The sequence below is a fragment of the Phyllostomus discolor genome, chromosome 6 (genome assembly GCF_004126475.2).
Source record: "Phyllostomus discolor isolate MPI-MPIP mPhyDis1 chromosome 6, mPhyDis1.pri.v3, whole genome shotgun sequence".
Taxonomy (NCBI): Eukaryota; Metazoa; Chordata; class Mammalia; order Chiroptera; family Phyllostomidae; genus Phyllostomus; species Phyllostomus discolor.
Genome location: NC_040908.2, coordinates 49,451,693 through 49,470,201, shown reverse-complemented (window position 1 = coordinate 49,470,201; position 18,509 = coordinate 49,451,693). Strand labels below are relative to the sequence as shown.

The window sequence follows — 18,509 nt, the reverse complement described above, 5'->3', positions numbered from 1 at the left end:
CATGATGCTTTCTCCCAAGGTTTTAGCCCTCAGATGCTTCCCTTTCAGAACTTCCATTTTACTTAGAATCTGAATCTCAGTTTAACCGTTAATTGTTCTTTATGTTTTTTCTGTTAACTTCACTGCTGAATTCAAGTACAGGTGCCTTGCAGACAAGAACCACAACCTAAAAAGAAGGAAAAAAGGGAAGGAGGCAAGAAGGAAACTACCTACCCACATCCTAAACAACCTACATTACACTCAGAACCTACCAAATTTCTGGTGGGGGAAGAGTATAAGATAGTGATACAGAAACAACTTTACTAATGACCCTGGATGGTGATGCTCCTGTCAAGGAACGGAGGAGGAATAGGAATATAGGAATAGGAAGGAATAGAGGAATATGGAGAAGAGGATGGGTTGAAAAAGAATATAATTTGGCTTAGAATGTATTGAGTTTAAAATGTGGAAGAGCCATCCAGGTTATAACGTCAATAGTGTTTAGCCACTGTGAGTCAGGAACTCAGAAGAGAAATTTAGGGTTAGAGACAGAGATTTGAGTTTCTTATGTATCAGTAGTAGAGCTAAAACCCTAAGCATAAACGGCATCACTCAGGGATAGTAAGGGGAGGAGAGAAGAGAGCTAAGAACAGAATCTTAGGAAATATTTTTATGTAGGGAGCCTGTTAGGGAAAAACCAGTTGGAGAAAACAAGCCTTCTGTAGTTATAGGCCAACTAATACTTACAAGGCAGACTGACCAAATAACTGACTGGCTCCATTTAAGATCTCTAAATGCCCATTTCAAGCCTTCTTTCCACCTTCTTTCTGTAAGTTACCTCACTCCCTGATCTTCAGTTAAAACTATGGTCTTTCAGAGGAAGCGGCAGAAATGGCCAGGTGCCATAGGACAGGATCCCTAGGGTGGGGCTTGTGGGTAGAGAATGCTACTTGTTGAATGTTCAAAGAACATCATACCTAATGGCATACCTAAAAGCTAAGCTTTTCCATCTAGTTCATTTTATGATTATCTCAGCCAACTGAATTAAGATTGGCCAACCAAAGTTATCACTCATGACAGTAAAGACATATACATAAGGGTCTCAAAGAGCACTAGTAATTTCTTTCTTTTTATTTATTTTTTAGAGAGGGAAGGGAGGAAGAAAGAGAAAGAGAAACATCAATGTGCGGTTGCTGGGGGTTATGGCCTGCAACCCAGGCATGTACCCTGACTGGGAATCAAACCTGCAACACTTTGGTTCGCAGCCCGAGCTCAATCCACTGAGCTACGCCAGGCAGGGCAGTACTAGTAATTTCTTAATCAAGAGTCTTAGAGATTTCTTTTTTAAATTTTATTCCTAGAGAGAGGGAAAGGAAAGGAGAAAGAGAAGGAGAGGAACATCAGTGTGTGGTTGCCTGGGGACCTGACCCACAACCCAGGTATGTGCCCTGATTGGGAATCGAACCAGTGACCCTTTGCTCGCAGGGTGGCACTCAATCCACTGAGCCACACCAGCCAGGATGAGAGTCTTAGAGATTTCTATCTGCTTCAAGTAGTCTTTTCCTGTCTGTCCTGGTTGGGAAAAGCACACAGAGAAAAGTGACTGGCTTCCTCTTTGGTTACCACCTATGCCAGCCAGAGCTCCTTAGCACTTGGTCACCCACCCTACCAGATGTAAATGGCTCTCCACCTCTAAGATCAGTGTACCCACAAAGCATGGATTTACCTCCACTGAAAGGTTGAAAAAAATTATTATAGTCTGGACTTCCCATGAGCTATAAGAGAAGAGGGATTTCATAGGGAAAGTAGAAAATATGTAATGTCACACCTATCCCATATGAATGTGCTCCATTCTACTTGACACTGATCCCCATTGTAAAGTCAAAATCCTGAACTAGCAGTGAGGCTTGACACTGAGGTAAACAGTTCCAGGATAGGAGGGAAGGCATGCTTGGAAGTGCTAGGGAAATCCTGGAAGAGGTCAAATGCAGGGAAAGAAGCCTCCGAGAAGTCCTCCTTCCTTGGATTCAGAAACTGGAAGAAAGGGGAAAAGGGTCCAAATGTGGGAGAAAAAATGCAGAATATCTATATACTTCCTCCCCACCTTAGGGTTCCTCACCAGATCACATCAGGCCTTATGCAGACACACAGTAAGCAGTCAAATACGTCGTATGATTCCAGCAGAGACTGGTAAACAGTAGGTGGTTCAGTGGGCTTTTGTTCAATGAAGAACACAAGGAAAAATTTCCTACCCAAATCATTTTTTTCATGGATAGTCACATTACCTTCACCTACAATTCCTCCATTTGCTGTCCATTCATTTGGGATCAAGACTCATACTTTCTAAAACTGTGCTCCACCCAACTTCATGTTCTGTTAGATTTTAATAAATATTCCTTTAGAAAATAAGATGGTTTTCTAATTAAGATGGGAAAATATTATATTCTCTACCTCCCTTTGGAGCTTTACAAATGCATATTTAAAGCTCTTATTGAGGCAGAGGCAGCTGTAGAGCTAGCATGAAATTCATGATAGGGGCCTAAGCTAAGACCAGCGTGTTCCACAAGGCCTTGTTCCACAAGGGCACCTGGACAGACCAGCATGACAATTAGACAACAAGTAGCAGCAGAATTCAGGGTGGTCAACACTGGGAGATATGTACATGAGCAGGACTCTACCTACCAAAGCCTAAATTCAAGAAAAGGCTCTAGGATCAGAGAAGGGACCTGGCCTAAGAGAGGCTGGAAAGCTAAGGCCACAGCCCCTGGTGAGGGATTGACAACAGGGTTGTAGTCTTGAACAGGGCTGGGGGTTCAGGCAGGCAATTAGACAAAGCTTGATCCTCTTAGGAAAAAGTCAAAATATATGTGTTATGGAAGGGAGACACCGATTGTCATGCAGTGCACTGTACACATGCCCAGAAGTCCCTCCCTGCTGGGGGTACTGTCTCCAAAATCTTAGTGACCAACAGATCCAGCTGCATCACTAGATCTTGTGTATGGGGCTACAGTAGTTAGGGAAAAAGGATGGAGTGTGGTACCTCCAGAAAACTCTCCAGAGCTGTGCTGATTCCAGTAAGTAAAGAGATTCAAACCCTGTAAAACTTAAGGAGGTGAGAGGGAGAGACCATTTCTAGGAGAGCCCTTTAGGAAAATATGCCAAAAGAAATGAGTAAGAACCCCAGAGGCCTGAATGAAGCCAAAAATCTGATCAAAGGAAAATGCGCTAGACTTAGGGTATAAATCTGGACAGAGTAGAAGTTGAAGCTTGAGACTGAAAGACCTCCATGAACCCAACTGTGAGGAGCTAGGAAAGGCAGAGAGTTGAGTTGCCTCTGTCAAAGACCCCCTGGGGGAGGAAAAGATGTGAAAATTTAGATCACACAGGCAGTCTAAGAAGCCTGGTAAATAAGAGGTGAAGCCAACTAAGGGAGGTTCTCTCTCAGTTTGGAGGAATTCAGACCAAAAAGTTGTAGATCTGAATCACAGGTGCTATGCTGGCAGCCTCTGGAGTGGCTTTTTGGCTCTACAAAGTCAGTGAACAAGGGGAAACTGCACCTTCTCATGGACACCCCCAAGTGCTTTGTCACTGTTTTTAACGTGGCTTATTTTGCTTTCCGGTAAAGCCCTGTCTCTGCACAGCTCATTGGGAAATCAAGACCAGAAGCTGTATGTGACCAGTGGCCACTAAGGAAGTGCCCTGCCCATGTTGTCAGCAGCAGCTTCTTTTGCACCACCATTTGACGTCATTTCTGGGAAGCTCCCTCACACTTCCTAAGTTCTGATGGTCTTGTCTAAGGACAGTCACAGCAAACCACAGACCCAAAAGTCCTTGTCACATTCTGCCTGTCAGCTGCTCTCCAGACAATACTGTGCCTGCATACTTAGCATGCTGGTGGGAAATCTTTGCTCCAAGCCCCCTCTTGGGATCAAGAGCATCCATCCCACCTACCCTCAGCTGCTAGTTGTTTTTGTTTTTGTTTTTTTTTCAGACAAAACTGTAAAGGAAATGAAACATTTCTTTAGAGACCAAACTTCTCATTTCAGAGAGCCTTTATCTCCAACTCAGTGTTGTCTCCCTCCTGCCGCTATGAGTGGGAGCACCGTGTCCTCTCCTCCCTGTCAGTTGTCTTAGTCTAGTTCTCAGAAATTAATCTCATAAATTGAATGACACTTCCACTTACATGACCAACATCCTTCATATCAAACCCCTTCCTGGAGTCTCTTCATTTTTAGTAGGGTCTCAAAGACTTAAATCTAGGGAATGAAATCTCACTGTGTAACTCCAACCAATGGCAAATAGCTGAGGTAAGTCTTTGAGGGGCAGGACACATTCTTGGTGCCCCTAAGATTACACCAATTGATAAACCAGCCCTGTCTCTTCTTATTCCATCACCTGACACTCTCAAGCTGTCTACTCTGCCAGCCCAAAGGCCAGGCTCCCCTGGATCTGAGCCAAATCCACTGCCATCTGGTCTCCCTTAGAAAGACAAAAGAGAAACACCTTGTTTACTCAGTAATAATTCACTGCAATAGTCACATAACAGGTGCCACCAGCTCTAGTAGATGCAGTAAGGGCACACCACACCCTCATCTCTGCCCTTATCATGGCTTACTCCTTGGGACACAGCAACAGATTTTATTTGAATGATAGGACAGGGCCTCTTAAACCAGAGTTACCAGTGGTGTTTTGACACTTGTGGGTTACACTGCAATGGTGAACTACAGCTAAAGAATAAAGGCTTTTTTAAATCTTCCCCTCCAGCCATTTGGTATTTTTCCCACATATGTTGTTGTAGCATCTCTATATATAAAACCTAGTATCCTATAAACAGGATGCTCTGGCTAAACAGGTCTCAACAAGCAAAACTAGAGAAAGATGGTGTCTCCCCATCCCTTTCTGCCCATACCCCTTTGCTAAATCTTGTCAGAGATAGAAGAGCTCTACAATAACAGCATGGGCCTTGGAATTGCAGACCTGAGTAGAAATCAATCCTAGTTCAGCCTTTTATTCGCCATTTGACCCTGGGCAAGTTACATAACTTCTCTTTCAGCTTGCCCACGTGCAAAAATTGAGATAAATATTGGTTTGCATTATGATAAGAAAATATATGAAAAGCATCTAGTTACATGCCTGGCTCTTCAGGGATGTATTTGTTCTTCCTCATCTAGCACATCATACACCTGGTGCCTTCATGTTACTCTCTGGCTATACAAGGCCAAGGTATGTGCCCCGCACAAACCCTTCCTTTCTTTCCTAAACCCTATCAAAGTTCTCATTCCTTAGAAGACCTGATCTAATCATGATGATAAAAGGAAAGCAATTCTGATAAAATTTAATTAAAGTAAAATGTGGATAATATTGCTGGATTCCTAAATTAACCATGTGTATGGGGGGCAGGGAGAAGGTTCTGCATTTAAAAATGGAGCCTAGAAATTCAAATGAAAGGAAGGTCAACTAATGGCAAGAGGACAGGGGACCAGTATATTGGACAACTCATATCACTATGCTGAGATGAGAAACCATCAGAGATACAGAACATCATCTTGGATTACTGAATATCACACCTCGAGTCAACAGGTTCAGAATAGAACTTGGGAGCCTTGGCTACTCCTCCTGCTCCGGCCAGCAAGCACCACTTCCTTAGCCAAGAAGTTACCACCATGCTTTTTTTTCCTAGAGATTTTCCAACACTATTTTAAACTCTTTGGAATCAAGCAGCAACAGGATTTGAACATGGTCATAGCCTTTGAACAGCCTGTAGGAAGCCTGGGCTCTACTTCCAGAATTGCACCATCCTTCTCTGAATGGTCCCAGCAAGGCCCAGATTAATACAGAAGGCAGAGTAAACCTGTGTCTTGAGTTCTCTCTCAGTAATCCAGGAAGGAACACTACAGGGAAATTTCTGGGCTTTCCATACACAGGATCAGAAAGCAGATTATTACAACTAAAATGGCCTAAGTAGCACAATGTGCTACACTGACTATAAATCACAATTCAGCATGGGAGTTTTCCTTAGCAATGTTCACGTTCTATTTGATTTTCTTGGCAAACTCCCAAGGCACTAGCCTTGGCACTAGCCCAGGCTGGGGTCTCAGGAGCCAGACACCCCTTGGGGGGTGAAAAGGGCTAGATGGCAGCTTCAGCAGATGGAGTAAAAAGGAAAATGTGAAGTCCAAGGTGAGGGAGGGACTGGTCCAGGCAGGATTATCCAACAGCATGTGCTTAGGGAGCTATCAAAGAAGACACAATAACAAATATTTTTAAATTATTTACTATTTATCCAAGTAGTCACCATGGTAAAAACTAGAATTTTGCTGGATTTTCCTCACACTTTGCTAGATTTCCTTATACTTATTTTGTTTTAGTATTGTTCTTGAAATATATATGGGGGCTAAAGTATGAGGGACATAATAATCATTTTATTGCCCAGGCCCCCCAAAGTTCTTAATCTGATCTTTGGCTTTAACAAGAAGCAAGAAAAACTGGGATTCCAAAGCTTCATGGTTAATATTCACTTCTTCATTGAATAAACATTTCCTGAGGGGCTGTCCAGTAAGTGCCAGGTCTTTGCTCAGTCCTGGATACAGTGGCAAACAAAATATATGGCTCCTGAGTCCCCAAAACTCAGTCTAGTGAGAGGAACTGACAATAAGAGCAAGATCCAAAGGAAAAGGTCTGTAGTGGGGAAAAAAAAATGAGATTACACAGCCAATAACAGGATGTGAAGGGAGGAAACCTCTTCAGGCATGCCTGCAGAAGAGACCATGGGCAGACAGAAACTATTCAGAAAGATGAGCTGGGTCAGATGATGTCTTTATCCCCTACACCCATAGGGGAGAGATCCACTGTGGTGGTTTGTGTTTATCAAGAACAGGTAACCTGGGCAGTCACAGCCAGTGCTACCATGAAACAAGTCCTTCTCTGCTTGTGAGCTGTGTATGAGATCCCAAAAGTGCCAAAGAAAAATAAAACTTGAGTTGTCTACTGACAAATTCAAGAAGCATAGCAGGCCAGAAATGAGAAGCATAATTCAACTGCTAGCAGAAATTGTATGACCATCCCCTCAAATTCCACTCACTTTCTCTGACAATGCATGGAAACGAAATATAAAAGCCTAATTTCACCTGAAGGGTTGGGGCCAGGAAGAAACCTAGTGAAATGATCAGGCTACAGCCAGAAACCTCATGAGAAGGGTTTCTACTTTAGGATATGAAGTGGGCATAGATGGAGAAAGACTGTGCCTGCTGTGTTAGAGAAAGGAGCCATTCCAACAGCTCAGCCCCAGCACTACCAGAAATCGATAGCTGTGGTGAAGGTGGAGAGCTGCAATGGCAGGAGCTTCAGAGTAAGTGCCCAGCCCACAGAGCAGTGGCCTAGAGATATCTCCAAATACTTTTTCACTTTGGGCTTCCATTTCCTTACCTGATAAATGAAGGTAATAAGAGTGTGCACTGGTTTCCTAGGGCTGCTGTAACAAATACTAAAAACTGGGTGGCTTTAAACAACAGAAATTTATTCTATCACAGTTCTAAGGCTAGAAGTCCAAAATCAAGTTGTTAACAGGGCCATGCTCCCTCTGAAGACTCTAGGGAAGAATCCTTACCTGCCTCTTTCAGCTTCTGATGGCTGACAGTTATCTTTGCCCTTCATGGTTTGTAGCAGTATAATTAAATCTCTGCCTCCATCTTTATCTGGCCATCTTTTCTCTGTGTATGTCTCCCTCTCTTATAAGAATACCAGTCATTGGATTAGGACCAACCCCTAAACCAGTATCTTCATCTTAACTTGATTATATCTAAAAGACCCTATTTCCAAACAAAATCACATTCATGGGCTCTGGGTGGACATAAATAGGAATGGGGGCACTGTTCAACCCAGTATAGAGGATCTGCTCAAGAAGGGTATATATACATATGTAAGGTGCTTAGAACAGTTCCTGGTACATAATATATACCATGTAAGAGTGAGCTGCCCTTCTTTTCATCTCTGGCAGACAGTAGCTGCCATAGGATATGTAGATGCTCTACTTTACGAAAATCATCCTCTATCTTGAGTCAGAGGCAAGATGGAACTAGAGTTCCAAAATGAGCTGATGAGTTTATTACTATTCGGTACCTCCTATCAATACCCTAACCATACCCTCAGGCTGGAGTGAGGAAACACCTGCTATTGTCACTTCATTTGTTTCTTGAACAAAATAACTTTGAGTTTGAGGTGGAGATTTGCTATCTCTAGAATATTTTCCTTTCAAATTAGAGGAGGGGAGAACCAATTCTCCAGAAGGAGAATTCTTCCTGATTCTTGCTCCTGCTCTTGCTCCTTCTTCTTCAATAAATGGGTTTGGGAAACTACCCAAATAAAAAGAAATAGAGCCAGCCCTGAGTGGTGTGGATCAATGGGTTGGGCGTCGTCATGCAAATATAAAGATTTCCAGTTTGATTCCTAGTCAAGGCACATGCCTGGGTTGCCAGCCTGGTCCCAGTTGGGGGCATGAGGGAGGCAACCAATTGATGTTCTCTGGCTCATCAATGTTTCTCTCTTTTCCCTTCCCTTCCCTCTCACTAAAAATAAATAAATAAAATCTTTAAAAAAAATACAGACAGATCACAACTGCTGTCTTCATATCAAAATAAGTTCCAAATAAAACTTAAATTTAAAGATTAAATTTAAAGATTTTAAATTACATATATACACAAAGTTCTCAAAAAGAATCGGTAACTGTTTTTATATTTTGAGGTAGCAAAGCATGCCTTGTCTTTTTTTAATTTATATATTTTAATTAAATTCATTGGGGTGACATTGCTTAATAAATTATATAGGTTTCAAGTGTACAATTCTATAATAGATTATCTTAATTGTACTGTGTTTCTTCCTCCAAAGTCTAGTCATCTTTGGTAACCATTTAACCCCTTTACCCTCTTCTATTTGCCCCCACCCCCTTTCCCTCTGGTAATCACCATACTGTTGTCTGTATCTGTGAGGGGTGTTTTTGGTTTTTATGTTTTTTTGCTTAATCCCTTCACCTATTTCACCCAGCCCTCCAAGTTCCCTTCCCCTCTGACAGCTGTCTATCAAAGCATACTTCTCTAAGCACAGGCCTAGCGGCAGAAAAACTACAAAGGAAAAAATTATATTGACTACCTAAAAACATAAACTTCTAGCAGGAAAAAACTGCATAAACAAAGACGAAAGCAAGATGACGAACTGGTAACAATTCTGTACCATATATAAGAATCAACACTTTAACTCTTACAAATTATTGGGAAAATGTGCAAAGGACATTAAGTGATCCAAAGTCCAAATGTCCAAATTATGTCCAAATGTCCTAAAATATATTGAAAAGATGCTCAATCTTTAATATTCAAAGAAATGTAAAGTAAATCACACTTATTGCATGCTACATCTCAGTTACTATTTTGAATTCATTTTACTTGAATTAATTGATTTATCCCCCACAAAATAGGTACTATTGTCATTATCCCCACTTTATTATCAAAAATGAAACTGAGGGAAGAGAGGTTAAATGACTTACCTAAGGTCACATAGTAAGTGACTGAGTCAGAATTCAGGACCCAGCAGGCTGGCTCCAGAGTTACATGCTCAACTACTGTTCAGTCACAAGACCATGTCTCACCTGTCAGATGGGGAATACAAAAAACACACAACCCAGTGTTACTCATAATATGAAGAAATTGACAACCTTATAACTGTTGGTAGAAGTTAACATTCTTTTTTGTTGTTGTTGTTGTTGAAAAACAATGTATATTTATAAGTAAAAATGAATGAAAAAAATATCCTAAATTCCAAAAGGACTCTGTTCTTTTCTTTTTTTAATATATTTTACTAATTATGCTATTACAGTTGTCCCATTTTCCCTCCTTCACTCCCCTCCACGCTGTATACCCTCTCCCACCCAAATCCTCCCCTTTAGTCATGTCCATGTGTCATACTTATAAGTTCTTTAGCTTCTACATTTCCCATACTTTTCTTACCCTCCCCCCTATCTATTTTCAACCTACAATCTATGCTACTTATTCTCTGTACCTTTCCCCCCTCTCTCCTCCCTCCCACTCCCCTGTTGCTAACCCTCCATGTGATCTCCATTTCTGTGGTTCTGTTCCTGTTCTAGTTGTTTGCTTAGTTTCTTTTGCTTTTGCTTTAGGTGTGGTTGTTAATAATTGTGAGTTTGCTTCATTTTACTATACATGTTTTTTCTTTATCTTCTTTTCTTAGATAAGTCCCTTTAACATTTCATAAATAAGGGCTTGGTGATGATGAACTCCTTTAACTTGACCTTATCTGAGAAGCACTTTATCTGCCCTTCCATTCTAAATGAGAGCTTTGCTGGATAGAGCAATCTGGGATATAGGTCTTTATCTTTCATGACTTGGGAATACTTCTTTCTAGCCCTTCTTGCCTATAAGGTCTCTTTTGAGAAATCAGCTGACAGTCTGATGGGAACTCCTTTGTAGGTGACTGTCCCCTTATCTCTTGCTGCTTCTAGGATTCTCTCCTTCATTTTTACCTGGCTAATGTAATTATGACGTACCTTGGTGTGTTTCTTCCTGGGTCCAACTTCTTTGGGGCTCTCTGAGCTTCCTGGATTTCCTGGAAGTCTATTTCCTTTGCCAGAATGGGGAAGTTCTCCTTTATCATTTGTTCAAATACATGTTCAATCTGTTGCTTTTCTTTCCTCTTCCCCTTCTAGTACCCGCCATAATTCAGATGTTGGAACGTTTAAAGATGTCCTGGAGGTTCCTAAGCTTCTCCTCATTTCTTTGAATTCTTACTTCTTCATTCTTCCTTTCAGTTGTTTTTTCTTCCTTATGGTCACTCTATTGTTTTGAGTCCCAGTTTCCTTCCCATCACTATTGGTTCTCTGTGCATCTTCCTTCATCTCTTTTATGGTAACCTGCATTTTTTCACGTAGTTTGCGCCCCAAATCAACCAATTCCGTGAGCTTCCTGATCACCAGTGTTTTGAACTGTGCATCTGATAGACTGGCTATCTCTTGGTCGCTCAAAAAGGATGAGTCCTGGGGCATTGATCTGTTCTTCTGTTTGAGACATATCTCTCATTTTTTTTTTTTTTTTTTTTTTTTTTTTGGTCTGGTCGCTCCTGTAATGGTAAGGGGTGGAGCCTTAGGTGTTCATTGGGGCTGGGCACCCCAGTCGCTAGATTGTGACGTTGTATGTGGGGGCAGGGGCGGAGGGGAACAATGGTGGTAGCTCCGTTCTCCTGGCCTCAGTCCCTTCTCTGGGATCCTAGGTTGCGCGCTCTGCTCTGGTCCACAACCACCGCCTCACTGGGTCCGCCAGCTGCCACTTGCATACTCAGGGTACACCCACTGCGATCTTGTGCACCCCAGATGCCTTACGTGCTCCTGGTTGCCTTATGCACCCAGTTCTTCCTGTTCTCCGAGCGCCACGACCCACGCCAGGCTGCTCCTCTCCACCCCTCCTACCAGTCTGGATGAACGGGTCTACTTCAACTTCTTGGCTGTCCGACTTCCATTCAGATAAATTCTCTATCAGTTCTGGGTGTTATTCTGCCTCTAAATTGTTGTTCTAATCTTGGTTGTGTGTGGAGGTACGGTGCATCCACCTATGCCTCTATCAAAGTTAACATTCTTAAAGGTTTGTTAAAATGAGTCAACATTTTAAATGTGCATATCGTTAACTCAGCCAATGCATTTCTTGAAATTTATCCTAAGGAGTAAGTATAAAAGTATGCAAAGATCATAACATTTATCAGAGTATTTATCACAGAATCTATATAATAACAAAAATATTACAAATAAAAAGCCCAATAGGTACACAAAAAGTTTAACAAATTCATTCATTTAACAAATATTTATTGAGCACCAATTGTGACCAGGAACTGCTGCAAGTACCAGATATAAAGTAACGGGGTAAAAAGAAAAAAAAATCTGTCTTCATTGAACTTACATTCTAATGGAATGTGTTAGACAATAAACAAATACATTTTTAAAATGTATATCAAGCCCTGGCTGGTGTAGTTCAGTGGACTGGGCGTGGGGTGAGGACCAAGGGTCACTAGTTCAATTCCCAGTCAGGGTACATGCCTGGGTTGCAGGCCAGGTCCCCAGTGGAGGTCATGCAAGAAGCAATCACAACACTGATATTTTTCTCCCTCTCTTTCTCCCTCCCTTCCCCCTCTCTAAAAATAAATAAATAAATCTTTTAAAAAATGTGTATCAAGTGGTGCTAAATGCTATAGAGAAAAATAAAAGAGAGAAAGGAAATAGGAAAGAAAGGTTTGTTACAATTTTAAGTAGGGGAGTCAGGAAAGGCCTCACTGATAACAAATGAGCTAAACAGATTAAATATTAGAGAATAAAATGTATTACAGTATAACCACACACTGAAATATAATTCAACAACTTACTCTGTATTGGTTAACATGAAAAGATGTCTATAACACACAATCAAATGAAAAAAGATTTTCACAATACACACACAAAAAAATGGGTAACTATGTGTGGTAATGAATGTGGTAATCATCTAACACTATATATGTATATAAAAATCATCACACTGTACACCTTGAACTATACAATGTTGTATGTCAAGTTTATCTTAATAAAACTGAAGGAAAAGGTAAAAAAAAGGACTACAAAACAGTACTAAAGAAAAAAACAAGGAGGGGGGTTTGGCAGGGCACAGGAGAGGAACAGGGAACAGTGGGACAACTGTAAGTGAACAATAAAACTTTTAAAACAGTATAATGTATAATTCCTATTAATATGAAATTACATGTACATATATGCTGATACTTTAAATGGGAGAAAAGAAAAACACAGGAGATTGATAATACCAACCAAGGGTCGGAATGAGTGCCAAACAAGTGATACAGGTTGCATTTGTTGTTCTTCCAGCCACTCACTCATCCTCCTCCCCATACCTATACTGTGTTTCAGAAAGGATCTAAGGACAGCAAATCCACACACCTCTACCAGTTCTTTAACTCTCCCCATCTTCCTTCACCCTTTTCCCTCCTCTTCCCAGAAGCCAGGCCAGTGACAGGATGAAAGGGATAAAGCTTAAGATCGAGGTAAGCTGAGGGGGCATAAGAAGAATGGAAGGAAACCCTCCTAGATCTGGTGGGATTCCTCTAATTTTGGCACATGGGAAACAGATAGGCACACTTCCACCCTGCATATCTGTAAAACTTAAAACGAGGCTATCTGATTCGAGTCCCTATTCATCTCCTATTTATCCCCAAAAGCCTTGCAGAGCAACCAGGAGGTGACATTCACAGGGAGGTAACAGACGCAGTAGACCAGGGCTCTGCACCTGGAACAAGTACCTGTATCTCCCTATGAGCAGAAAATGACACAGAGCTAAGCCCTTTTCCCCCTGTATCTTATCCTTCCTCCATGCCTGCATCTAACAAGCTATCCTGGCTAAGGTAAACTCATGTCCAACCCCACCCACCCACTACCACCTTGCCAACAATTACCCTTGAGTTCACACACTTCTCCCCTAAGATTCTCAACACTAGGTTGTTACTAAGTTTGCCCAAGGTGTAAGACATGCTAGTTTGGAACATTTTCTGTCTGGGGTAAGGTTTTAAGTAACCTAGTGACAGGGTCCAGATGTATCTGCTCTCAGATATGTAGGAACATATTACACTTCTTGCATAAAGCCACAAACAAGAAACTGGAAGCTTTCCAAAGATGGAATCCATGTTGCTATCCCCCCTCCCTCTCATTTAAAATGTCTATTCATTCAGAGTGAGAGGAAGGGAGAAAGAGAGAAACATCTATGTGAGAAAGAAACTCAAATTGGTTGCCTCCCATATGTACCCTGACCGGAGATCAAACTTGTAACCTAGGATGTGCCCTGATGGGAATTAAATCCCTAAACTTTTGATGTACAGGATGACGCTCCAACCAACCTACACCAGCCAGGGCTATTCCCTATCTCTTTAGCCTGAGAGTAGGAGTGAGGGCACGTGAGAGGTAGGGGACCTAGAGAAAGATTTTAAGTGTTTGAAAATATTTCTCACATACTCCTTATCACCTCTTGGCTATCTACAATATGCCAGGTCTGTGTTAAGTGCTGTCCTTATATCCAAGTGCTTCATATCACCAAAATGAAAAATCACTTTTATCAAACATCCCTATCATGTGCTACTAAATTTAAAAAGCCTAAGGCATTGCCCTGGCTGGTTTGGCTCAGTGGATTTAGCGCACACCTGCGAACCAAAGGGTCACCGTTTCAATTCCCAGTCAGGGCACTTGCCTGGGTTGCCGGCCAGGTCCCCAGTAGGGAGGGCTCAAGAGACAACCACACACAATGTTTCTCTCCCTCTCTTTCTCCTTCCCTTCCCTTTCTCTAAAAAATAAATAAAATCTTTAAAAATAAAAAAACAAAAGCCTAAGGCACAAACAGATCCAGATGTCCTGGTGACAGGTGAATACCCAGGTTTGAAATTAGGAAGAGGATAGAAATCTGAGATTCTCCTGAGGGTTGCAAACATCGAAGTCCCACTACATACTATCAGTCCACAGGCTTAAAGACCCCATACCAGTTTTTTCCTGAGCTTTCAGCAGGGAATATCACACACACACACACGCACACGCACACACACACACAAATCCTCCAACACACTTAAGTCTGAAATTAAAAGAAATTCTTCACTAGTGAGAGTACAAGATGAATCAGAGAAAAACCAAAAGCAATCATCTCTTCAGAAGAGGAACCTTTTTTCTCTCCGTCTCTATCTCTCTCTTGTCTTCCTTGAATATGTAGTTTTTGAGCAATTTCTATTATGCTCACCACTAGAGAATGTTAACGTAAGACATGTCTCCTGCCTTCAAGAATTTATTACATCTGGAAAGACAAAATCAACACACGGGAAACATGTTATAAAAAGAGGGCCCCAAGACTTCTAGTGCAATGAACAGGAAGCACAGAGATGCTAGTAAGACAAAGGGGTGGGTAAACTAAGACAAATAGTGGGGTATCCTGACATACACAGATATCTTCAATTTCACACACAATCTCTCTTTTTTGTTTCATTCTTAGTAAGAGATGTATTCACTGCAAAAAAAATCTCAAATACAAAAGTCCAAGACATAAAGTTGGGGATCATTCACTAGACAAAAGGAATCTTTCTCTTTGCTGTAAAATTTAAAGAGATACAATTTGACACACACACACACACACATACATATACACAATGTTTACATTCAACTTTGTAGGATCATGTTTATAGGGTGAAGCAAATTGCTTTTTAAAAGTTTATAAAAAAACCCTGACCAATGTGGCTCAGTCAGTTGGGTGTCATCCCACAAAGCAAAACATCACTGGTTCGATTCCCAGTCAGGGCATATGCTTAAGTTGTGGGTTCAAGCCCAAGTCAGGGAGTGTGTGAAAGGCAACTGATCAATGTCTCTCTCTCACATCAGTGTTTCTATTCCTCTCTTTATCCCTTTCTTTCCCTCTGTCTCTAAAAAAAACTATGTTGACAGGTGAATAGATAAACAAAATGTGGTATATACCTAACATGGAGTATTGTTGAGCCCTGAAGGAAATCCTGTCATGGTACATGGATGAAGCTCAAGGACATTCTGCTAAGTGAAATAAGCTAGTCACAAGAAGACAAATACTGTATGATTCCACTTTTATAAGGTATCTATAGTAGTCAAAGTCATAGAAAGAGAAAGTAGAATGGTAGTTACCAAGAGCTAGAGGGCGGAGAAAATGAGGAATTGTTAAATGAGTATAAAGTTTCAATTTTGCAAGATAAAAAAGTTCTGACAATTTGTTGCACAACAATGTGCATATACTGTACACTATAATACTTAATGGTATGCAAGTGGTTAAGATGGTAAATTTTGTTATGTTTTTTACTACAGTTTTTTAAAAAGGCAATGCACATGGGTTAAAAAAAAATTCTGCAACACAAAAAGATACACATAAAAAAAAAAAAAACCTTCCAGAAGTCTGGGAATAAAGTACATAGAGTCCTCCCTTTCATTCATACAAATACTAAAGATAGCATGCCACAATTGCACTTCTGCACCTTTAGTTTTCCTTTTATTTTCATATAGTTCATTTTTATTGTATTTTTTCATTACCATTTATCTTCCCTAGTTTTCCCTTAATGATAAGTCTTGGAGTTTGTTCCACATGTGTGTATCTAATTTTTTTCATTACCATTTATCCTCCTTAGTTTTCCCTTAATGGTAAGTCTTGGAGTTTGTTACACGTGTATGTATCTAATTCTTTTTCATAGCTGCACAATATGGTAATCTAACAAATAATGCAATTAGTATCTATAATTCTTTTTCATAGCTGCACAATATGGTAATATCTAACATAATTAATGCAATTAGTATCTTATCAACAAATGATGTATTTTTAACCAAAATGTAAAGGCTTTAAACAGGAATTCTGCATATCTTCCCTCCAAGTAAAGATGTTCAGATTCCACTCTTTATGCTCTAAGCAACTATGAATGATGACTGATACCTGCTTTGGTTTGAATTTAATAATGTTTCACCTTGGCTCATTTCTACGAGGCTATACAAGGGGTAAGGGGCAAAAAAACCTGGAATTATCTTCTGGAGGCAGCCCCTTGTCGAACAGGCTTCCCCTGATAGGTGAGTGTTCTAAGAACCCATTTGTATTAGTGAACTAGCTGGTGTTATTGTGAGAGGCTGCATTCAACTTCAGTGAATTTTTTTTAAGACTCTTCCAATGCGTTTGCCCATTTCATGATGGATGATTTACAAGTGTACCCACCCACACCATGCTAAATGTTCAGCAGTTTTTGATCAAAAACAGCATGACCCCCATACCCCAATTCACCCAATTTCTTTCCAAGTGACTTTTTTTTGTTTCCCTGATGAAAATCATCTTCAAAGGGAAACGTTTTGCCGACAGGGAGGAGGCGAAACAAAAAAACAGCAGCAACACTAAAAGGCATCAAAATCAATGAGTTTAAAAATTGTTTTGAGCAGTGCAAAAATGTCTCAATAGGTGTATTGCATTAAATGGAGAGTACTCTGAAGGTGACTGAAGTTTAAACAGGTAAGAATACACTATTTTTTATAAATAAATTCTGTTTCATGCAGAGTCTCTCCTTGTATATTGACTTTGTCATTATCACAAGAAGTCCCCAAGGCAAGACAGGAACAAAGAAACATGGAAAATACACATCATCCTTGAATATTATGGTCACCCTTTAAGTCCATTATCCTTATAAATGGCTTGTCAATAGTACACCTTTTACTGTGTTTAACTCTGAGGAAATTTTTAAATATATTTATATATACTTCTATTACCTAAGCAATTTTTTTAAAAGCACCTCTTTCACTTCAGTGTCCCTGAGCTTGCTATTTGATTTCTCTTAGAGAGAGCACAGTGAGGTAAAATGAGTGAGGACTCTACAGACATATCAAGGTTCAAATCTCAGTTCTGCTATTTCCAAATTAACCCCTCTCAGAGCCTCTGACTTGTCATCTGTAAACCAAGAGCAGTACTACCTATCTCCTATATATGTGAAATTACCATACAGGGCAAAAGTCCATTCAAGAGAACCAAAATCTTGTCTCTGTTGAATTAGCACTGCCTGGCAAGTCTAGAACTACTCAGAGAAGTGGTAAAAGAACAACAAGGAACCTAATCAATTGATGAGAGAAAGAGGGTTTCTGTCAGAGGCAATAACACATGCAAAGGGTGAGAGCTGCTGCAGAGCCACAAAGCACCAACACGGATACTAACAAGAAGCTGAAAGGTAATTTAGTCAACAAGTACTTGAGTATCTCTATGCACTAGGCACTAAGATACAACCATGAACAAGAAGGTCCCTGCCCTTGTGGAGCTTATAATCTAGTAGGAAGGAAACTGGTAAGTAAGCTAATGGAAGCAACCCAGGTGCTAAATAACATGTGTGTGAGTAACATGATGTTGCTTTGTATAGAGTGGCCAAAAAAGACCTCTAAAAGGAGACAATGCTTAATTGAAACTTAAAGGCTAGGATGGTTAATAAGGTGAAGGGCAGGGTAAAGACTGCTCCAGGGTGGGGGGTGGGGGTGACCACAACCCTGCAAAGACACTGAAGCCAGAGAATGGAAGAAGAGGTCAAGCAACTTTGAGGGTGCCTGCAGGAGATGGAAACAAGGAGGAGAGGGGCTTGGAATAAGCCCTGAGAAATAGTTTTTCTGGGCCTTGTAGTCCATAATTTGGACAAAATTGTGCAAGACTGTTTATTCCACACTGATACATTTGGACTTGACTGTATAGACAACAGAAATGCAATAGAGAATTTCAAAAACAGAAAGACAGGTTGTGTTATTTAATAGAACAGTGAAAGCTATATAAAAGATGGCCACAGCAGGAAGTGAGAATAGCTTGGAGACCAGCTTACACTAGTGCAGGATCTATGTGCACAGGAAAGAGAGGCATCTCAGACACAAATCTAAAGTGCAACTGGTAGCCTTTAAGATCTATGTTCTAGCCTGCCTTCTGAATCCAAAATCAAAGCCCCCTGCA

The 18,509-nt window shown here is 40.7% G+C and overlaps 1 long non-coding RNA gene across 4 annotated transcripts in view; it reads right to left on the bottom strand.

Annotated features, from left to right (window-relative positions):
• LOC118501132 overlaps window positions 1-18,509 on the bottom strand; it is a 143,416-nt gene that overhangs the window by 106,485 nt on the left and 18,422 nt on the right. For 2 of the 4 annotated variants that reach the window (XR_004903729.1, XR_004903730.1), the window contains exons 3-4: window positions 9,515-9,616; window positions 7,586-7,704 (exon numbers count right to left, since the gene is read on the bottom strand). This is a non-coding gene — a long non-coding RNA (uncharacterized LOC118501132). Of the gene's footprint in view, window positions 1-3,831; window positions 6,213-7,585; window positions 7,705-9,514; window positions 9,617-18,509 lie in introns of those variants that run through there. The other 2 variants (XR_004903732.1, XR_004903731.1) reach the window with 2 other exon arrangements.